The sequence below is a fragment of the Chiloscyllium plagiosum genome, unplaced genomic scaffold (assembly GCF_037043375.1).
Source record: "Chiloscyllium plagiosum isolate Xiang-an unplaced genomic scaffold, Cpla_swu_hap1 HiC_scaffold_51, whole genome shotgun sequence".
Taxonomy (NCBI): domain Eukaryota; kingdom Metazoa; phylum Chordata; class Chondrichthyes; order Orectolobiformes; family Hemiscylliidae; genus Chiloscyllium; species Chiloscyllium plagiosum.
The window spans coordinates 35,489,426-35,513,195 of NW_028270189.1; the positions used below are offsets into that span (position 1 = coordinate 35,489,426).

Sequence of the window (23,770 nt, forward strand, 5' to 3'; positions counted from 1 at the left end):
TGGAAGGGATTCTGAGGGATAGGATTTACATGTATTTGGAAAGACGAGGAATGATTAGTGATAGTCAGCGTGGCTTTGTGTGGGGGAAATTCTCTCTCTCTAACTTGATTGAGTTTTTTTGAAGGCAGACTGTGGACGTTGTCTATATGGACACTGAGCAGACTGGTTAGCAAGGTTAGATAACATTGAATGTTGGGAGAACCAGGCATTTGGATACAAAACTGGCTTGAAGGTAGGCGGCGGAGGGTTGATTTGTGGACTGGAGGCCTGTGAGCAGCAGTGTGCTGCAGGAATGGATATGGGGTCCTTAAATAATTGACTTGGATGTGAATATGAGGTATGGTCAGTAGGTTTACAGAAGACACCGAAATTGGAGGTGTAGTGGATAGTGAAGAAGGTTAGTCCAGAATACAACAGGATCTTGATCAGATGGGCCAATGGAGCAAGGAATGGCAGATGGAGTTCAATTTAGATAAATATGAGCTGTTGTATTTTGGAAAGGCAAATCAGGGCAGGACGTATGCACTTAATGGTAAAATCCTGGGGAGTGTTGCTGAACAAAGAAACCATGGTGTGCAGGTTCATTGTTCCTTGAAAGTGGTGTTGCAGGTAGGAAGGCTAATGAAGGTGGTGTTTGGTACACTTATATTTATTGGTCAATGCATTGAATATAGAAGCTGGGACGTCATATTGTGGCTGGACAGAACATTGATTAAGCCATTCAGGAATTCTGTTTTAAGTTCAAAATTGCCTGTTCTGGGAAGGATGTTGTGAATCTTGAAAGAGTTCAGACAAGATTTACAACGATTTTGCCAGGGTTGGAGGATTTGAGCTAAAAGGAGAGGCTGAATAGGCCAGGGTTAATTTCCCTGGAGAGTCAAAGACTGAGAGGTGATTTTACGGAGATTTATAAAATCACGAGGGGCATAGATATGGTGAACACCTGGAGTCTTTTCCCCCCAAGTTAGATGGGTCCAAAACAAGAGCACATGCGTTTAAGTTGAGAGGGCAAAAATTTAAAAGGGATCTAAGGGGCCACGTGTTCAAGCTGAGCGTGGTGTATGTGTGTAATGAGCTGCCAGATGAAGTAGTGGAGGCTGATAGAATTACAACATTTAAAAGGCATCCGATTGGGTACATGAATAGGAAGGGTTTCGAATGATACGGACCACTAGCTGGCAAACGGGACCCAATTAGTTTAGGATTCCTAGTTGGCATGGACCAATTGGACCAAAGGTCTGTTTCTGTGCTGTACGTCTCTGACACTAATAAATGAAAATATGATGTGTTCCTCTTTTGTGGAGAGCTAGCAGAAGCACAGATAATTATCCTTGGAGCTGAGAAGGTTAAGCAGTGATTTCGACCAGGTGCAGATTTGTTTCCAAGATATTTAATTTGCAGAGAGAGAGAGGAATTCTAAACAACGTCACAATTTTAGTAACTATTTTAAAGTAATTGGCAACTAATGCAGGGTGAATATGTGAAAATTATTTTATTCAGTAAATTCTGAGCATCTGGGACAGTCTGAATGGCAGCTGGACACAGATTCAGCAGTTATTCATAAACAGATTTGGAATTTTACTTTTTAAGCAAAGATTTGTGGGGCTATCGGCAAATGGGAGGGGAGTTGGGTCAGATTTGCAGCATCTCCAGAGGGAGAGAGTATAGCCCCAGTGGGCTGAATAGCCCCCAGCCCCATGCTCTGTGGTACTGCCCCATTCACTGTGAATGATGAAGCTCATCCCAGGGCAGAGAGAGGGAGGATCCCACCACTCACCTCACAATGAGATTCAAGTGATTGATGTCAGCGCAGGCCAATACGAGGCAGAGGGTGGGACTGGAGGACCAGGCATACCAGTTTGTCTTCCAACCAATCGGAGTGAATGAGGGTATCCTTAAGGCTGGAATTAAAGAAAGGCACATATCGCAGAGATTTGAGAAACTGGAGGAGATTAGAGATAGGGAGCGTTCTGTGGCTGGAGGGGAATTATATAAATAAGGAAGAGTTGTGAGGCTGGATGAGGTGACAGTGATCGGGAGAGTTGTGAGGATGGAGGAATTTGGAGACAGTGAGAATTAGAGTCCTAATGTTATACAGCAAGGAAACAGGCCCTGTGGTCCAACCAGTCCATGCCGAACATAATTCCAAACTGAACTAATTGTACCTGCCTCCGCTTGGTCCACATCCATCCAAATATTTCCTATTTATGTACTTATCTGAATGTATATAAATATTATAATTGTATTCACAACTACCACTTCTTCTGGAAGTTCATTCCACGCGTGTATTTTTTTTTTCAAACCCTAATGTCTTTCCTCAAATCTTTCTCATCTCTTCTCAAAATGAATGCACCCAAATTTTGAATTCCCATCTCTCCCGGCCATTCACCTTTATCTACACTCTTCACGATTTCATAAACCTTTTAATAAGATCACCCCTCAACCTCCTACACTCCAGTGAAAAAAGTCCCAGCCTCTCCTTATTACACAATCCCTCCATTCCCATTAACATTCCAGTAAATCTCTTCTGAACCTGCTCCGATTTAATGATATCCTTCCTATAACAGCACAACCAGAGCTGGGTTTAGAATTCCATAGGAGCCCTCCCCAACATTCTGTACAACCTCAACATAACATCCCAATTCCTATACTCAAAGGTATGAACAATGAAGGTAAGTGTGCTTGAACACCTTCTTAACCACCCTGTCTACATCTAACACAAACTTCAAAGACAGGAAGCCCTCGGTCTCTTTGTTCCATATCACTACTCAACGCCTTACTTTTAATGAGTGTAAGTCCTGCCTTCGTTTGTTTTATCAAGATGTAATATTTTGCATTTATTCCAATCCAAAAATCCTCTGAGTATAAAGGCAGTAGGAGTATAATTAAGAGGGAAATCAGGAGGCAAAAAGGGGACGTCAGATAGCTTTGGAAAATAGGGTTAAGGATAATCCAAAGGGCTTTTGTAAATACATGAAGAACAAAAGGCTAACTAGGGAGAAAATAGAGACCCTCAAAGATCAGCAAGGCAGCCATTGTATGGAACTGCAGGTGATGGGCGAGATAGGGAAACAAGTATTTTGCATCAGTGTTTACTGTGAAGAAGTACATGGGAGATGTAGAATGTGGGGAAAAAATGGTGACATCTTGAAAAATTCCATATTACAGAGGAGGAGGAGGTGGCTAAGGAGCTGGTGCAGGGGAAAAGGATTCACATTTTTGGATCATTGTGATCAACTCTGGAGTAGAGTTGACCTGCGTAAGAAGGATGGATTGTACCTGATTTGGAAGGTGTCTAATATCGAGGCAGGGAGATTTGTTAATGCTACTCAGGAGGCAGTAAACCTGCGAGGAGTAGGTGTGATCGCAAATAGATAGTGAGAAAAGAGGTGTCTCTGAGGCTGGTACAGATCAGAAGGCAAATAATCATTGCAGGCAAGGGCAAGTCACAGAACAAGGTGGGATTTAGCAGTTACACTGCATTTATTTCAATGCAAGAGGCCTGACAGGGAAGGCAAATGAGCTCAGGGTATGGGTTTGAACATGGCACTGGGATATCATGGGTATTATAGAAACGTGGCTCAGGGATGGAAAGGACTAGCAGCTTAATGTCTCCGGGTATAGATGCTATAGGAAGAATAGAAAGGAGGACAAGAGGAGGGGGAGTGGCATTTTTGATTAGGGACAGCATTATGGTTGTGCTTATGGAGGACATTCCTGGGAGTACGTCCAATGAAGTTATTTGGGTGGAACTGGGAAATAAGGAAGGGATGATCTCCTTATTGTGGTTGTCTGCGTGGGTTTAATCTGGGTACTCTGGTTTCCTCCCACAGTGCAAAGATATGCTGGGTAGGTTCGATTATCCAGGCTGAATTGCCCACAGAGTTCAGGGATGTGTCGGTTGGGTGGATTATCCTGACTGAATTGCCCATAGTGTTCATGGATATGCAGGTTGGGTGGATTATCCAGGCTGAATTGCCCACAGTGTTCAGGGATGTGTCGATTGGGTGGATTATCCAGGCTGAATTGTTCAGTGTTCAGGGATGTGCAGGTTGGGTGGATTATCCAGGCTGAATTGCCCACAGTGTTCAGGGATGTGTAGGTTGATGGCCCTGGGAAATGCATCGTTGCAGGGGAAGGTTAGGCAGCTCTGAGAGTCACTGTCGATGTGATGAGATGAATGGTCTTATTCCACACTGTCGGGATTCTCTGATAATTCTATTAGTTTTAAAATAGTTACAGAAAATAATAGACCAGATCTAAAAGTTAAGGTTCTAAATTAGACAAAGGCCAATTTTCACAGCACAAGGCAAGCACTTTCAAAATTTGTTTGTGGGAGGTTATTCCCAGGGAAAGGGACGGCTCGAAAGTGGGAACATGAGAACATAAGGAATAAGAGGAGGAGTAGGCCATCTGGCCCCTCAAGCCTGCTCTGCCATCCACAAGATCAGGGCTGATCTATTCATGGCCTCAGCTCCACATTCCTGCTCACTCACCATAGCCCTTTATTCCTTTCCTGTTCACAAATCTACATTTTGCCTCAAAGGCATTCAAGTTGATAACGTCAAATGCTGCTCTCGGCAGGTAATTCCACAGATTCACAACCCTTTAGCTGAAGAAGCTCCGCCTGAACTCAGTCCTAAATCTGCTTCCCTTATTTTGAGGTGATGCTCTAGTTTCACCCGTCCACAGTGGAAATAACCTCCCTGCTTCTGTCTTATCTACTTCCTTCATAATTTTATTTTTTCCTCTACAACCTCCCATTCTTCTAAATTACAATGACTATAGAACCAGTTTTCTCAATCTCTCCACATACGCCAAACCTCTCAACTCCCAACTCAAACTAGTGAACCTCCTCTGTACTCCCTCCAGTGCCAGTACATCCTTGCTAAGGTAAGGGGACCAAACCTGTACACAGTACTCCAGGTGTGGCCTCCCCAGCACCCTGTACAGCTGCAGCATAACCATCCCTCTAGCAATGAAGGACAATATTCCCTTCACTGCCTTAATTACCTGCCGCACCTGCAAACCAACTTCCTGTGATTCATGCACAAGGACACCCAGCTCCATCTGCACAGCAGCATGCTGCACGTTTTCACCATTTCGTCATCAGTTTGCTGTTAGTCCAACTAAAATGGATAACCTCACATTTCCCAACATTGTCCTCCATCCACCAGATCCTTACCCACTCACTTAACCTATCTGTATCCCTGTGCAGACTGACAGTGGCCTCTGCAGACATTGCTCTACCTCATCTTTGTATCAAATGTGAACTCTGACACCGTACACTTGGTTCTCAACTCCAAAACATTTGTGTAAATTATAAACAGTTGTAGTGCCAACAGTAATCCAAACACCTATTTATCCCCATTCTTTACTTTTTGTTGGTTAACTGATCCTGTATCAATGATAATACATTACCCACAATGCCATGCAACTTTACCTTATACAGCAGCCTTTGTGTGGCAACTTGTCGAATACCTTCTGGAAATCCAAGTACACCACATCCACCGAGTACCCTTTGTCCAACGTGCTCGTCGTATCTTCAAATAACGAGTTGTATTTGCTATTCCCTGCCCCCCCCCCCCCCCACCCCCCCCCGCCATCTCCTTTTTTCCCTGGGATGCATTCTATCGGGGCCAGGAGACCCATCTACCTTTAGGCTGTTATCTTTCCCAACATTACCTCTGAACTGAGAATGATTGCTTCTGTATCCTCATCTGCCATTGCCTCCATAGGCCTGCGACAATGAGAGTATATAGACAGTATGTTCCTGTTAAGGCCAACGGGTAGAGAATGCTGCCTGTCGAGAGAAATTGTGGGCCTGGTCAAGAAAATGAAGGAGGGATATGGCAGGTACAGAGAGCTGTGTTTGTGTGAATCCCTAGAGGAGTGTAGGGGCAGTAGGAGTATACTGGAGGTAAACCAGGAGGGCAAAAAGGGGACATGAGATAGCTTTTGGAAATAGGTTTAAGGAGAATCCAAAGTAATTGTACAAATACACTAAGGACAAAGAGTAACCAGGCAGAGAATAGGTACCCGCAAAAATCATCAAGGCTGTCTGTGGAACCGCAGGAGCTGGGAGAGATTCTATATGAGATTCTTTTACTGAAAGAGGATGTGGCAGCGAGAGTGTTTGGAGAAATAAATAGTGATAACGTGACAAGTGTCCATATTACCGAGGAGGGGGTATTGGATGTCTTAAACGGTAGCAAGGTGGAATAATCCCTGGGACCTGCTCAGGTGTAACCCAGAACTTTGTGGGAATCTAGGGAAGTGTTTGCTGGACCCCACGCTGAGATATTTGTGTCATTGATAGTCACAGGTGAGGTGCTGGAAGATGGGCGCAATTATTTGAGAAAGATGGGAAGGAAAGGCCAGGGAACAATAGGCCAGTGAGCCTGAAATCAGTGGCACAGAAGTTGTTGGATGTGATTCTCAAGGACAAGATTTACATGTAATTGGAAAGGCAAGAGGTGATGAGGGAGATGCAGCATGGCTTTGTATACGGAAGTCACTAACTTGGACTCCAGGAAGACACAAGGTTCTACGTAACAGTCTGGTTGGCAAGTTTGAGACTGTAGAATACAGGGAGGACTAGCTATTTAGATACAGAATGAAGGTCATAGAGATGTATAACATGGAAACAGACCCTTCAGTCCATACCGTCCATGCCAACAACTTACCCAACCCAACAACTGAGAAATATGCTGTCAGGATGGGTGCTGGGTCCACTGCTTTTTGTCATTTATATCAATGATTTTTATGTGAATATATGAGGTATGGTTAGTAGGTTTACACTAGACACCAAAATTGGAGGTGTAATGGGCAGTGAAGAAGGTTACCGCAGTACAATGGGACTTCAATTAAATGGGCTAAGGAGGGGCAGATGGGTTTAATTTAGATAAATGAGGTTCTGCATTTTGGAAAAGCAAATCAGAGCAGGACTTGCACACTTAATGAGGAGTTCCTGGGGAGTGTTGATGAACAAAGAGACCTTGGAATGCAGGTTCACACTTCCTTGAAAGTGGAATCTTAGGTAGGCTAGTGAAGAAGGTGTTTTGTATTCAGTATAGGAGCATTTTGGAGCTGTACAGGGCATTGATTCACCTACTTCTCGAATTCCGCTTTCAGTCCTGGTCTCCCCGCTATAGGAATGATGTTGTGAAACTTGAAAGGATTCAGAAAAGATGCACAAAAATGTTGCCAGGTTTGAGAGTTTGAGTTATAGGGAGAGGCTGAATTGGCTGTGGCTGTTTTCCCAGGGGCATCGAATGCTGAGAGGTGACCTCAGTGGTTGATACACTCGTGAGGGACATGGTTAGGGTGAACAGCCAGGGTCTTTTTCCCATGTTAGGTGTGTCCAAAACCAGAGAGCACAGGCTTAAGGTGTGAGGGAAAAGATTTAAAAGGGATGTGAGGGGCAATGTTTTCAAGCTGAACATGGTATGTGTATGGAATGAGCTGCCAGAGAAAGTGTGGAGGCTGGTACAATTGCAACATTTAAAAGGCATCTGATTGGATATGTGATCAGGCAAGTTGGAGAAGGATATGAGCCAAGTCCTGGCAAATGGGATGAGATTAATTTAGGATATCTGGTGGGCATGGACAAGTTGGACCAAGTCGTCTGTTTCTGTGCTGTACATTTCTATGACACTAAAAATTTAAAATTAAGATCGGTTTCTCTTTTATGGAGAGTTAGCAGAAGGTCAGAAAATTCTCCTTGGAGCTGAGAGGGTTAAGCAGTGATTTCAACGAGGAGCAGAATTGTTTGCAGGAAATTTAATTTACAGAGAGACAGCATGAGAAATTATTAACATTATCACAATTTTTATGAACTACTTTCAGGTAACTGGCAAATAATGCAGGGTAAAAATGTGAAGAATATTTTACTCAGTAAGTTCTGAGCATCTGGAACAGTTTGATTGACAGCTGGATGCAGATTCAGTAGTTATTGTCAAAACAAATTTGCAATTTTCCTTTTTAAAGGAAGGATTTGGAGGGCTATGTCCAAATGGAAGGTGAGTTGGGACTGACTGGCACCATCTCCAGAGGGAGAGTGTACAGCCCCATTGGGCTGAATAGCCCCCAGCCCCTGTGCTCTGAGATACTGTCCCATTCACTGTGAATTATGAAGCTCATCACAGGGCAGAGCCATAGACATGTACAGCATGAAAACACACTCTTTGGTTAAACTGGTCTATGCCGATCAGATATCCCAACCTAATCTAGTCCCATTTGCCAACACTTGGCACATATCCCTCTACTCCCTTACTATTCATATACCCATCCAGATGCCAAATGGTATAATTGTACCAACCTCCCCCACTTCCCGAGAGAAGATTCCATCCACGCACCAACTCTAGTGTGAAGGAAATTGCCCCTCAGATCCATTTTAAATCTTTCGCTTCTCATCATAAACCTATGCCCTCTCGCTCTGGACTGCTCCATCCCAGGGAAGAGACCTTGTCTATTTATCCTACCCATGCCCCTCATGATTTAATAAACATTTGAGGTTATCCCTCAGCCTCTGATGCATCTGGGAGGATCCCACCACTTATGTCACAATGGAGCCTGGCTGATTGACACAGATTCAGACGAGTAGGACAGTTGGAGTGATATTCCAGCCAATGGGAGTGAATGCGGGATGGGTCCAGCGGGCCAACACCTGACCATGAGCTTTGCAAGCGCAGTGTCACTGTGAGGGGGGAGGGGTCTCGGTGAGTGTGAAGCGACTGGGAGGGAGATGGAGTTAGTGTGGACTGGGAGGGGTGATAAACACTGTTTCAGTCTGCTAGACCTGAAAAAAATACTCGGGGTAAATTAAAACCAAAAGAACTGTGGATGCTGTAAATCACACACAACAACCAGAAGGTACTGGAAAAGCTCAGCAGATCTGACAGCATCTGTGAAGAGAAATCGGTTCGCATTTTGGATCTGGTGACGCTTCCTCAGGTACTGATATTACTGAGAAAAAACTATTGGTTTATATGCAGAAGGTAGGGTTTAAGGAGTAAATGATAGGTGGGGATAGAGTCCAAAGAGAGAGAGATTGGAGCAGTTGGACAAAGGAGTGGATAACGATTTGGCTGGGGGGGAGGGTGAATAGCTGTTTATGGGAACTGTTAGTGGTTATCCATAGGTAGTGTGTAATAGCAGGCCTTGTAATACCAAGGCCTGGTATGTGAGGTAGGGGGCAAAGAAACTAGAACGTGGGAGAGTTCAGGACCTAAAATGATTGAATTCGATGTTGAAGCCAGAGGATTGCAGGGTCCCCGAGTGGGAGATAAGGTGTTGTTCTTCCAGCTTGTGTTAAAGTGTGGCGCTGGAAAAACACAGCAATTCGGGCAGCATCCAAAGAACAGGAGAATCGACATATTGGGCATATAAGCACTTCATCAGAAATGTGGGAGTGGGGGAAAGCGGGCTGAGAGATAAATAGGGAGGTGTGTGGGGTTGGGAGGAATGGAGCTAGGAAGAGACTAGGTAGATGTAGATGGGGTAGTAAAACAATGACTGCAGATGCTGGAAACCAGATTCTGGATTAGTGGTGCTGGAAGAGCACAGCAGTTCAGGCAGCATCCAAGGTGCTTTGAAATCGGCGTTTCGGGCAAAAGCCCTTCCTGATGAAGGTCTTTTGCCCGAAACGTCGATTCCAAAGATCCTTGGATGCTACCTGAACTGCTGTGCTCTTCCAGCACCACTAATCCAGTAGATGGGGTAGTGGTGAGAGGGTGGAATGGATAATTGGGAAGGATGATGGACAGGTGGGAAAATTCAAGAGGCCAGTGCCGAGTTGGAGGGTTGAATCTGTGATGAGGTGGGGGAGAGGAGATGAGGAAACCTTGATGCCGTGTGGTTGAAAGGTCCCAAGGTGCAAGATGAGGTGTTTTTCCTCCAGGCGTCTGGTGGCTCGGGTTTGGGGGTGGATGACACCCAGGAATTGCATGTCCTTGGCAGCGTGGCGGCAGAGGGGGGTAGCTTAAGTGGTTGGCCACAGGGCGGTGGGTTTGGTTGGTGCATGTTCCCTGAAATGTTCCACAAGTTGGCATCCTGACTCCCCACTGTAGAGGAGACCGCATCGAGAGCAAAGGACACAAAAGGTGAGGTGTTTGGATGTGCAGGAAAATCTCGGTTGGATGTGGGAGGGGTGGGGAGGGAAATATATCTCTGGTGGTGAGGTCTGATTGTAGTTGGTGGAAATGGCAGACGATGATGCATTGTATCTGGGTGGAAGGTGAGGACTAGGGGGATTCCATGCTTGTTGCAGTTGGAGGTGTGGGTGCGAAGGGCAGTGGTGTGGGACGTGGAGGAGATTCACGGGAGGGGAAATTGCAGTCCTTGAAATCGGAGGCCATTTGGTATGTTCTGAAGTGTTCTGCCAGCTTGCATCAAGCTTCACTGGAACACTGCAGTAAGCATGAGACAGAGATGTTGGCCTGGGAACAGCCTTGTGTGTTAAAGTGGGGGGCAACTGGATGCTCCGGGTCTTTTTTGCATCAGAACGTAGATCATCGGCCGCCATTTCCACCACCGCTACTGAGATGCTACCAGGTTCCTGTCTCCTCCATTAACAGCTTTCTGCCCTCCCAGCCGGATCGTTATCCACTCTTTTGTCTTTCCAAATGTTCCAGTCTCTCTTTGGCCTCTGTCCGCACCTATTTAACCCTTATCTCCGTTAGTCCAAAGATGTGCAGTTTAGGAGAATTGGCCCAGCTAAATTTCCCGTAGTGTTCAGGGATGTACATTAGTCCGAGGAAATGTTGAGTAATAGGGTAGGGGAATGGGTCTGGGTGGGTGTGGAATTGTTGGGCCGAAGGGCCTGTTTCCTGTGGGGATTCTAATTTTCCCAGCTGCCATCGGTTCTGAGGAAGGGTCACTGGACTCGTGATGACCCTTGGTGTGTGTAGGAGGCGGAAATGGGAAAGAGGAGAGTGGCAACAGAAACTGGATGAAATGTATCAGTGTAGACTGGGAGAGTTGAATTACACTCTGTGCAGGTCGTTAGTCTGAATTAGAAACTCCTGGTCCCACGTTTGCAGCAAAGTGGAAGATGGCTTGGGCTTCAGGCAGTGAGAGGTGCTGGGTTATGGCTGCCATCTTTATCTGGGGCCAAGGTACAGCAAGGAGCATGCACGTGTCTTGTTCCAGGGTGGGGGCGGTGTGATTTCAAGAGGAGCAACCAACACATACCAAAAGAAGTGTTTGCCTTCACTATTCATCCTGCACTGACTATGAGCTTTGTTTTGTGAATTCATTTTATAGGATCTTAATTGAGAATAATTGAGACTGGGATCTCAAAAGCAAGTTTCTACAGTCCACAGAGTCATCACGATCTGAATATCATTGGCATTTAACTGTGAAAGGAGAAAGATTTGTCTGTTCTGTGGGAAAATATTTTCAATATTTTTGTCAAGCAAAGAGCAGAACGATGTTTAAGTTTATGGTTGCATCACCCTTTGGGTATGTGTTTAATTCTTGGCCCTGTAGCTGTGGAAGGAGGTATTGGCCTGAGAGAGAGCACAAATTTATCCATATTACGCCTCGTCTCTTTGCAGGAACTGTCAGATTTAGTCCCAATCATCCACTTCATGATGTTAACCTGTAAACTCCCTACTTCCAATTCCCTGCAAATTTCTCATTGAAATTCCTTGTGGACTCATTCCAGCACCATTTCAGGTGGAACGTTACAGATTCTGACATCTGTCTGCTCATTCAGAAACTGCTGAAGTCCATTTTGACTCTGGGGTTACAAAGTACTGAATTGAAAGATGAGATGCTGTTCCTGAGCTCCCATTGAGATGCATTGGAACGGTACAGGAGGCTGAGGGCAGTGTATATGTGAGCAGACAATGAAATTGACAGGGCTGCACTGTGAGGGCTGCTTGGGTCAATGAGAGTGTTTTGGAGTTGGATGTAAACAGAGTGAGGTGAGACAGGGAGAAGATGAAGCTGAAACTCCGTTTTACTTCAGGCTATTCAGAAATTCACAGTCCCAATGGGAATAGTCAATTTGTCAGTGATAACTGCGGAGTATGTAAGTTTTTAAAAGTACGACATATCAGCTTAAGTAAATTTTTTTATTATAATGGGCATGTTTGAAGTGAAGGAAGGTTGCTCACTCATTTAAATTCTCTTAATGGGAGTAACTAGATGAATGTAGTGAAATGTTGTTACAGGAGACCTCCGACCCGTGGTATGCTCCTCTTGCACAATGTGGGACATAAGGGACGCTTCCATTGTCCGTGACGGTTATGTGTGCAGGCAGTTTGCCCATCTGTAGTTACTGGGAAACTGTTTTTCAGACATGGAGCTGAGAGTGGACTCACTGTGGAGCAATACTGAGAATGTTATGAGCAGCATGGTTAGTGAGTTAGTCACACTGCAGGTGAGGGTTACACAGGCAGAAAGGGAATGGGTGACCATCAGATCCAGTAAAACGCTCAGGAAGGAAGTGCAGGACTCCACAATGATCATTCCCCTTCTCAAACAGATACTGTACACCGCTTGGGATTCTATCGGGGGGGGGGGGGGGGGGGGGGGGGGAGGGGTGGGGTGGCCTCTCAGGGGAAATCAACAGCCAGATTCATGACATTACAGATAGCTCCGCTGCACAGAATGGGAGGATGGAGAACGGCAGAGCTATCGTGACAGGGTATCCACTAGTCAGTGTCAGAGACAGGCGCGTCTGTGGCCACAGACATGAACCCAGGACAGTGGCATTGAACCCAGGTCCATTTATTGATAAGTGCACAGACCAATAAAGGTCCGCCTCCCAAATGCAACCTTCAGTACTTGATCACCGTGAAACGCGACTTTCCAGGGACTGTAGACTTGTTCTGAGCCCTTCAGAGGGATTGAAGTGGATGAGGAGAAAACAGGAAAAGGGTTGTGTTGTAGATCTACAAACTAACCGTCACCCTCCACCCTCGGTCTCCCCCCCCCTGTCTCCCATCACCCATCGTGCCTCCTCCCCCACCGCAGGGAAAAGACCTTGTGTATTTACCCTACCCATGCTCCTACTGATTTTATAAACCTCTATAAGGTCACCCATCAGCATCTAATGCTGCAGGAAAAAAAGTGTATTCATCCTCTCCCTGTAGCTCAAATCCCCCACCCTGGCAACATGCTTGTAATTCTTTTCTGAACCGTTTCAAGTTTCACAATATTGTTTTGATAGGAAGGAGACCAGAATTGCACGCAGTATTCCAAGCGTGGCCTAACTAATGTCCTGTACAGCCGCAATATGACCTCCCAACTCCTATACTCAGGGCTCTGGCCAATAAAGGGAAGCTCACTAAACACCCTCTTCATTATCCTATCTACCTGCGATTCTGCTTTCAAGGAGCTATGATCCTGCACTCCAAGGTCTCTTTGTTCAGCAGCACTCCCGAGGGCCTTACCATTAAGGGTATACACCCTGCTAATATTTGCTTTTCCAAAATGCAGCACCTCACATTTATCTAAATTAAACTCCATCTGCTAGTCCTCAGCACATTCAACCATCTGATCAAGATCCTGTTGTAATCTGAGGTAATCCTCTTCACTGTCCACTACACCTCCAATTTTGGTGTCATCTTACTAACATTAATTCCTATATTCAAATCCAAATCATTTATATAAGTTATGAAAATTAGTGAATCCTGCGCCGATCCTTTGTGACACCCCACTGGTCACAGGTCTCCAATCTGAATAGCAACCTTCCATCACCACACTCTGTCTTCTACCTTTAAACAAGTTTTGTATCCAAATGGCTACTTCTCTCTGTATTTCATGAGATCTAACCTTGCTAACCAGTCTCCCATGGGGAACCTTGTTGAACACCTTACTGACAACCATGTAGATCATTTCCACTCCTTTGCCCTCATCAATCCTCTTTGTTGTTACTTCAAAAAAATTGACCCAAGTTCATGAGACGTGATTTCTCACACACAAAGCCGTTATTAATATCCAGGACTTAACTCTGTCCATTGGGGTCTGTGTCACCCAGTTATGGGTGTTAATGTTCTGGATAAAGTTCACGTCCACCAGCTTTGTGTTAGTGACTGTGTTGAGTCTTGTTAATAACACTAATGCCGGTGAGTTCCTTTTGAAAGGCAGTCCCTATGTCCCTAACCCCCTCCCACCTGCTCTGTCTCCTCCATCCCCACCATAGACAGTAAGTGGGAGGAGCTCATGGAGTTTCCATGTGAGTGAGATTGAGAACATCTTTCCTTCTTTCCATTACCCCATCAAGAAATGGTGGTAGTGTCCTTACCTGTGGACCAAGAGGATCGGGTTCAGGGTTTGGTAACAGCGGCTTTGAAGAGGCAGATTAGAAAACGTGCCCAAGCCACCAGGCCATACGGTCTCCCAGCTGTCCCTGCCTGAACCTCTAACTAGAACCTTCCTGTAGTTTCTCTCCTGTCAGACTCTCCCATTGCTCAGTTTGTCCAGGATCCACTCCTGCTGCTGCACTGCTCCTGTCCCTCACTGACCTGTCCATCCCCCAGTGTCCTCCACATTCATTCATTGTTGACAATCTCCAGCCCTGCCCCCTCCACCCTATTGGGCAGCAGCTGCTGTCAGTCTCCCAGGCTCCTGTGTGATCTGGAGCATGTGCTGTAGAAGGGGAGACAAGTGCACGGGCGTGGTGCTGGCCAATTGTTGGCGTATGTGCAGGGCGGGTCAGTGCCAGGAGGGAGGCTGTGGGTGTGTGGGGTTAATCTGTCATTGGCAGTTTCCTCCCTCTGAAAGCAGGACCCAGGGGAATGGCCCCTCCCCTGGTATCCTGACGAATGGTCAAAGTATCAATGGGGAAGCATTTTGCAGAAAGTTATCAGAACTCTTGTGAAGATTCAGGAATGTTATGGAGAGGGACAGGGGTCGGCCTGTAATTAGAGTTCTAATCTGTTTCATTTTAGTTCAACCAGATATGATTTGGCCAGTGTGTGCAGGATGGTTCTCATCAGAGTTCGGAGTGGGGGAAATGAGTAAGAGGTTCCAGATTGGGGGGAAAAATCAATGTGGGTCTGACCAGGAAGGACACCCTGGGAGGTGGGGGGAGGATTCACCAACACCCGGGAGGCTCTGAGTCAGACTCATTGATTTGATTAGATTTCCTACAGTGTGGAAACAGGCCCTTTGGCCCAACCAGTCCACACTGACCCTCCAAAGAGCAACCCACCCAGACCCATTTCCCTCTGACTAAAGCACCTAACACTATGGGTAATTTACCGTGGCTAATTCACCTGACCTGCACTGTCACTCTTCGGATTGTGGGAGGATACCGGAGCGTCCGGAGGAAACCCACGCAGACACGGAGAGAATGAGCCCAAGGCTGGAATCGAATCTGGGACCCTCGTGCTGTGAGGCAGCAGCGCTAACTACTGTGCCATCGTGCTGCCCTTTTTATTGGTTCTTAGTCTGCAGACAGGAGCTAGGAAACTGAATTCAAAGAGAGGAGAGAGTGTTAGAACTGGGTGTGAAGGGAAGGAGTGAGGAGATTGGTTTGGATTTCAGTTCATAGAAGAGAGCAATTGTGAGACTGAGATTTAAAGCTTGGGGGAAAACAAAGAAACTACAATTTAATACTATAATTGTCTTATGAATTTCCATTCTTGTGTTAGCGGTGGTGACCTGTTTTCTCTATTGTAGGGTTCTGAAAGGGTGGATTTGTGGATGAGAAATTCAAATTGAACTTTCTTTTCCGTTTTCATGGTTACTTGATCAGTGCCGATCTGAATATCATTGACCTTTTCATGTGGAAGGAAAGGTGTGTATTCTGTCCGTGGGCGAATATTTCAAATGTCAGTGTGTCTGTAAAAATTACTGAGACACAGCCAAGTCCATGTTAGTGTGGTGACTGTGGAGAGAGATTTCATTTGCTTTTAAAAATCTGAAAAACATGGCACATTTCCCAGGAACAATTAAGCTACAGATTTGTTTTGTATGAGGACAAGTTGTAAATTAATTATGCAACCAGAAAGACACAAGGATACCTGCAGCATTGAAAATACTAGGAAAACGGGATTGTTGTAAAGGAGTTAATTATCGATCATGGCTTGTAATCCATTGGCGTTGTCACGTCAGTTCCAATGCCGTGGGGAAACACTGGAAATGTGATGAATGCAGGGTAGGTTTCAGTTATTAAACTGTAAAAATTTGCAGAAGAAATTTACAAGGATGATGCCAGGTCTCAAGGGTCTGTGTTAGAGGGAGAGGTTGGACAAGTGAAGTTTTTTTTTTGTTTAGAGCAGTGGAAACAGAGGGGGGATGTTTCCTGGAAGTGTATAAGATCATGAGTGGCTTGGGTAAGGTGAATGCACTCAGTCTTTTTTTCAGGAAATTAAGGACTGGAGGGCATCAGTTTATGGTTAGAGGATAAATTAAGAAAGGGAACCTGAGGGGCAACTGTTTTACACAGAGGCTGGTATGTATATGGACTGAGCTGCCAGTGGAAATGATTGAGGTGAATACATTAACAACTTGTAAAAGATATTTGGACAAATACATGGATAGCAAAGGGTCAGAAGCAGATGGGCCAAGTGCAGGGAAATGGGGTTAGCGTGGATAGACATTCTGATCGGCATGGGCCAGTTTGGGCCAAAGGGCCTGTATCTGCTGTAGGACTCTGACTCCAAGTATATTTACTATTTCTCCCGCTATCTCTGGTAGTACCCTGGGATGTATTCCATCAGAGCAAAGAGACTTGTCCACCTTCAGATCCATTAGCTTGCCCAGCTCTAACTCTCTCGTGATAACAGTTATTTCTAGGTCCTCACCTTCCTCAGTCTCCTTGACAATTACTGGCATGTTCTTCGTATCCACCACTGTGAAGACTGACTGCTGTGTACTCATATTCCTAAATCCTGCTGAATAGGAATAACTAGGTACAGAACTCTGAGAGGTCTTCTTTGAGTCTTTTATTGATGAGACATGGCAGTTACCTGGATAGTGTACATGCAGAACACCTCCAGGCAGCATCAGGTAACTCCCCGCCTGTCCGATGTGCCGCTCCCATTCTTATACCTTTGTGGTTTGTGGTTTTGAATGGACGCTGTCTCTCAGTATTAGCTCTATGGCAATGGCAGTTAAAAAGTAGAGTTCAGCTCAGCACTTTGTGGTTAAACCACATACCCTCCCCCACGCCCCTGTGGCTCAGTCAGTTATCTGACAGGCACTTCAGTTTCAGTGGGGCTGTCTGTCAGGATTCTGATGTGGAAGAGCAGGTGTTGGAGCGGGGTGGGTAAAGTTAAAAACCACACATCACCAGGTTATAGTCCAACAGGATTATTTGGAAGTACAAGCTTTTGGAGTGTGCTGTGATTTTTAACTTGATCAGGATTATCTCTATGGTAACAGTTAAGTGCTTCAACAATTACAGAGGCCATATGTTCCCCACACAATAGGTTCCCCTCTCGCAGTGTAAACTGCTATTCTGGCCCTGGGGATAGCTACTGATCACTTTTCTCCCCCAATCCCATCTAGCTTTCTGTTGATCTTTAAAGTTTTTCTAATCTCCTAGTTTCTCCTTGGTCTTTGCCAATTTGTATGCTTTCAATTTCAATTTGATAGACTCCCTTATTTCCTTAGCCACCCATGGCAGATTACACCATTTCCGACAGTCCTCCCTTTTCACTGATATATACTTTTGCTGAACAGTTTGAAAAATTCTTTGATATTCCTCCACTGTCTGTCAACTGTCCCACCCTAAACTCTGCTTCCAGTCTACATTAGCCAACTCCTGCCTCATCCTATTGTAGTCTCCTTTGTTTAAGCACAGGATCTTGGGATTGGATTTAATCTTCCCGCTTTCCAACTATATTCTAAATTCAACCAGACTTATCACAAGTCTTTTCATCAGATTACAAGGTGAGGCTATGTTACCTCGGTGTTTTGGTTTTCATTGTCAGAGACCTTGGCTTTGTCATAAAGTACGGGATAGATATTCTCAACAAAGTATTCTGGACGGTGTGAATAGTACGACACAGTCTAAAACCATACATCACTGTCTCCCCTCAGTTTACATGATTTGGAGATGCCGGTGTTGGACTGGAGTGTATAAATTTAAAAATCTCAACACCAGGTTATAGTCCTTCAGGTTTAATTGGAAACACACTATCTTTCGGAGCGTTGCTCCTTCATCATGATCCAATTAAACCTGTTGGACTATAACCTGTTGTGTGATTTTTAACTCCCTTCAGTTTAAAATTGCAAAATTATTATCTCCTACATGCTTCCGCACTAAGTTTGGAACGCTAATCCACCTGACTATCCTGCATTTTCCGAAAATCTTCTTTGTTGAAGGTGGTGAGTTTTGGATTCAGCTTTCCAGTTATTACTGAAAGAAGATAAGCATTGGGCACAGGAGAAGCAATACAGCCCTTTGAACCAGCTCCACCATTTAATACCATGATTATTAAGCTCACCTCGGTGTCAGCTGGATTTTCCCGCCTGCTCTCTCTCACCCTTCAACTCATTGCAAATTAAACATCTGTATCTCTGCATTAAATTTGCTCATTATCCTGGCGTCCACCGCATTTTGAATAGGGAATTCCCACAGATTCACAGCACGTTGAGGTAAGTACATTCTTCTTCATGAGAATAGAATAGAATCCCTATAGTGGTCCACACCAACCCAAAAATGACCATCCTATTCAGACTCACCCATTCCCTGTATTTCCCATGGTTAATGGCTTAACCTGCACACGCATGGACACTGTGGGAATGTAGCATAGCCAATCCACCTAACCGGCACATCTTTGGACTGTGGGATGAAACTGGAGCACCCAGAGGAAACCCGCACAGACATCGGGAGAACGTGTGAACTCCACACAGTCGCCTAAGGCTGGAATCAAATCCAGGTCCCTGACGCTGTGAGTCAGCAATGCTAACAATTGAGCCACCTCTGCTTAAAACCTGCTCCTCCTATTAACCATCCCACGCCCCAGTTGGCTGAAACTATATTCCTTACATCAGAAAATCAGGTTGTGGAAGCAGATGTCTCAGTAAAACTCAGTGACAGTCCATATGTTCTGTGTGTCTGAATGGGGATCCTACACACAACACCCTCCAGTCCACACTTTTCATTCACTTTCCAGAGACAGGGCTCCAGTGGCTTCATGGGGACTACAACTCCCACAATCCCTGAGGCAAGGACCACACATGTGCGGGGAAACCCAGCATTGTGCATGTACAGATTGTGGGCGGGTATTGGAGATGTGCTTTGGGTTAGTATAATTTGCGGAAAGTTTTTCACACTGTGATTGGCTGGAGGAGGAATGCATCTGCTTATAGTATTGATCAGTTGGAGTGTCAAAGTGCCACCACACCAATGTAGGACCACCCTCCATCCCCAATTCATTGTAATGCTAGGAATCAACTAATAGGGAACTAAGAAGGATGTGACCCATTCTCCCAGACTGAAGGTTCCTCTTCTGTCCAGGATTTGCCACCTCCCTTTCTGTTTCCTTTTGTTTCATTCTGCTGTTACATTACTGACTTGCAGCAACTGAAGGGAAAGGAAGTGAACCCAGAAAGGGTGCAGAGTCTAACCAGGGACGGGAAGTGGTGGCATAGATCTGTTTATCAGCAACTCCATGAGAATGTGGAGGGTGTACATTTGGGGGTAGCAGAGTCAGAATGGTGGGAGAGAGTAAGTGGGCTGGAGGGTTACAGCTTTGAGGGAAGAAAAGAAAAAAGATATTCCAGAGAAAGTAGAGAAACAGTCTATTCTGAATTTATAATATGTGCATATTTCTTTATGCAGGGTGCTAGATGGTGAAGATTTGCAGACTGAAATCTCAAAGTCGTGTGCAGATCGTGATAAAGTTAACCAACATTTGAAGAACCAAAGATAGAGAATCACTCGGCCAAAATCCTGCAACACTCTCTCTCCCAGCATTGTCGGTCTATCTGCACCAAATGGACTGTGAATGGTACAAGACAGCAGCCTACTACCACCTTCTCAAGGGTAACTAGAGATGGGGAATAAGTGCTGGCTGAGTCAGTGATGCCCATATCCTGGAAATGGGTTCTATCTCTAGTTGCTGAAACCCAGTTGATGTTACTGCAGGATGAAGAGGGATGCTGAGTGCATCCTCCAGGAGGCAGCACCATCACATTACTCCTGCGTACACCCACACAGTAACACAGCAACGTCACTGGAACAAAAGGCAGTGAAACCAAAGGAGGACTTAGTTATAGTTCTTCGAGGTAAAGCCATGAAAGGGGATTGGAACACAGCAGGAACAGGAGACTGAGCTGGATGGTCAGCTGTTTCCCATTGAATGGTGGCGCAGGATTGAAAGGCTGAATGGTCTCCTCCTGCTGCTATCTCCCAGGTATGTATATAGTCATGGAGCCCGGGTAGGAAGAAGTGGGCAGGGATTCTCCAGGAGATTGCACTTCCACAACAGTTTTCAGTGAGGGATGGTATGTAAATTTTGGTTTTAAAATGTTGTAAAAGTTTTTTTTGCACAGCAAATAAAATTAAAGAAAATAAATTGATCTGTCAGAATATAACAGTTTTAAAACTTTTAATCTTTTGTAAAACAAAATCCTGTCTTCCCCCGGACACCATCACTTTCCAGTTACTCAAACTCCAGGGAAATATTCCCTCCCTGTCTGAACCTTTGGTTTGATTTAACTGCTTTTCAGTTCTCATTCTGTGAGCTGTGAGACTTTATTTATTCCCCATTTCTCCTACCCAGAAGTGTTATCACACACAGCTGAGCAACCTTCCCACCATCAAAAATCATCATTACATCATTTTTCTTTTTGTTAACATATAATCACCAGCAATAAACCATTTGTGCAACCAATTGAATATTTATAAACAAAGCCAATCATGGGCAAAGCAAACCATTACAAGTGACAGACTGGGAAGGAAATAAATCAAAGTAGATTTGAAGGGGGGAGGGGGAAGCGGTGGAGATAAAGCACTGTATCCCCTGTGGTGCCCACCTCTATCTAAAGGCATCGAAAGTATTGATACACACCACATGCTCCTTCTCCAAGGACAGCCTACTTTATTCTCAATCATAGAATAGAATCCCAACAGTGTGGAAGGAGACCATTGGCCCATCAAATCCCACCGACGACCTGAAGAACATGTCAGCCAGTGCACTCCATCCCTGCAATACTGCATTTATCATGGCTGATCTACCTAGTCTGTACATTCCTGGACACTGTGGGCAATTTAGCACGACTGATCCACCTAATCTGCACATCTTTGGATTGTGGGAGGAAACCAGAGCACCTGGAGGGGACCCACACTATCATGGGGAGAATGAGAGAACTACACACTGGCCGTTGACCAAGGCTGGACTCCAACCTTGTAACTGATGCTGTGAAGCAGCCATGCTACAATCACAATTTAAATTAAAACAGACGATCCCTGCTCGTTGTCACATGGCTTTTTGAGGAGCCTTGTGCCCAGAGAGACACTCTGAGGTTCAGAAAGTGGCAATATAAATTCAGTCAACTCCAGCCCAGTTAATGTGATTAACAACAACAACATCAATACTCCAACAGTGTCATCATGGACAAGGTCCAGTCCTGACTCTGATGGACAGTAACTCCAGAATCAGAGTCCTGCAGTGATGTGTGAACTCTACCCCACACGGAGCAGGTGGGTGATCACTTCCCTGTGACTACTCACTGGGCTCTCAGTCATGTTGAAGATTCAGCAAATCCCTTGTCACACAGAGAGGGAAACAGCTCCTACCCAATGTGAACCCGCTGGTGTATCAGCAGGCAGGATAAATCACTGAGTGAGTGGTGAGGCACCTGAGATTGAATCTGCCTCACTTCACAATCAGGGATGTGGGAAAACACTCGGGCACTGATCTGTCCATCTGATTGTTATCACAGACAGATAGACATAAATCAATATGCACATTTAGATAGCACCTTTGATATACTGGGACAATGAAACATGCTTCCAGCCCAATGATTTCAACCTCAACTCTCTGAAAACATGGGCACAAAGCTTCATGCTTGTACCAGGTGCCTCTCAGCCTCCCACTTTTATTGAGAAAAGAGATTTAAGCTGTTTAGCCATTCATGGTGATTGTAACCTCTGTGTCCGTTTTTTAGATTAGATTACTTACAGTGTGGAAACAGGCCCTTCGGCCCAACAAGTCGCACCACCCCGCCGAAGCGCAACCCACCCATACCCCTAACCTAGCACTACGGGCAATTTAGCATGGCCAATTCACATGGCCTGCACATCTTTGGACTGTGGGAGGAAACCGGAGCACCCGGAGGAAACCCACGCAGACACGGAGAGAACGTGCAAACTCCACACAGTCGCCTGAGGCGGGAATTGAACCCGGGGCTCTGGTGCTGTGAGGCAGCAGTGCTAACCACTGTGCCACCGTGCCGCCCTTGTGAGATGCATGACTGAATCTTATTTTCCTGTTCCCTGTGAGCAACACCAGCAGCAGAAACAGGTCCTGACCTGTGAGGGGTTTTGGTTGGAGATTTTGTATTTACAAATTCATTCTCACCTTCATATACAGTGTGAAATTGCTGTACAACAGAAGGAAAGGAGTGAGTGAGCACGCACAGAAACATCAAGGCAGCATGTGTACCTGAGTTGAATGAACCTGGCATGAGGAAAACGTGATGACAATCACAACTAGTTAGATACACAGAATCCCATTGGTGCAGAAAGAGGCTATTTGACCCATCGAGTCTGCAATTACCTGCTCTCCCACCCTACCCCTATAACCCCACATTTATCATGGCTAACCCAACTCGCCGAACCTGCACACCTGAGGCCATGTTAACATGGTCAATCTAGTAAAGCTGCACATTTGTGGGCGATTCACAGATTACATCTAAATGCTCGGAATTGCGGATGAAGGCTCACAAATACTTGACTCTTACACAAATGCTCTGCTTTTCAAAATAAAATCTGGGGGAAACTGCAGCCAGAAAGATTTCCAATTATCTCTGGAGGAAGAGAATTCAAAACTCATGCCACTGACCCAAGGGGCGCAGTGAAGTCACAGAGGTCTGGGAACCACCAGAAATGTAACATGATGTGAGCAAGGTGGGGGTGAGACAAGTACAAAAAGACAGCCTGTCACACAGGGGAAGGCAGGAGAGATTAAACAGCAGAAATGGTCATCCCTCAAGGCCACGGGGAACGGAGTTCGAGCTGGGAAAGTTACCAGTAAACAAGGTGTGCAGCTGTCAAAGAAATACATTGAAAAAATATATTATAACAACATAGAGGGCGGAGTATACAGTCTGAAATAGTTGCTCTCATCGGTGAGTACAGAACGTTGTAATGACTAAGTAGTAAAATTACAAGAAACACATACAGGATGGGCCAAGTGACCTCGAAATGTGCTGCAAATCTCTGATAATTTTTTCCGACATTTGGAGTTCAAGTTTGATGATGTTAAAAAATTTTCAAATTGGACTGGAGTTTAATATTCTGGAGAGACGTCAAATAAATCACATTGATCCCATTCTGCAGAACTTAGTCCATAGCCCTGCATGTTCCAGCATTTTAATTACATCCATGTCCTGCTGGTGGGACAGGACATACAGGGATGGTGATGGTGGTGTCTGGGACATTGTAAGGTATGATTCTGCGCGTATGACTATGTAAGGCCGTTGCTTGAGCAGTCTGTGTTCCAGCTCACCCAATACGATGCTGGCAGAATGAGAAACTAGTTGCAGCTCCTCTGCTCACCAGTTCCTTTCTGCTTTTAAAAAAAAATATTTCTCTCTCACTCTCCCCCTTGCAGCCTCTGACACAAATGTCTCAACA

General features: G+C 45.2%; 1 long non-coding RNA gene across 3 annotated transcripts in view; it reads left to right on the forward strand.

Annotated features, from left to right (window-relative positions):
* The window catches only part of LOC148135156 (uncharacterized), a 40,336-nt gene extending 19,842 nt beyond the window's left edge, over positions 1-20,494 (forward strand). For all 3 annotated transcript variants that reach the window (XR_015755488.1, XR_015755489.1, XR_015755487.1), the window contains one exon: positions 19,751-20,494. This is a non-coding gene — a long non-coding RNA (uncharacterized LOC148135156). The remainder of the gene's footprint in view (positions 1-19,750) is intronic.
* Positions 20,495-23,770: the final 3,276 nt, after the last annotated feature.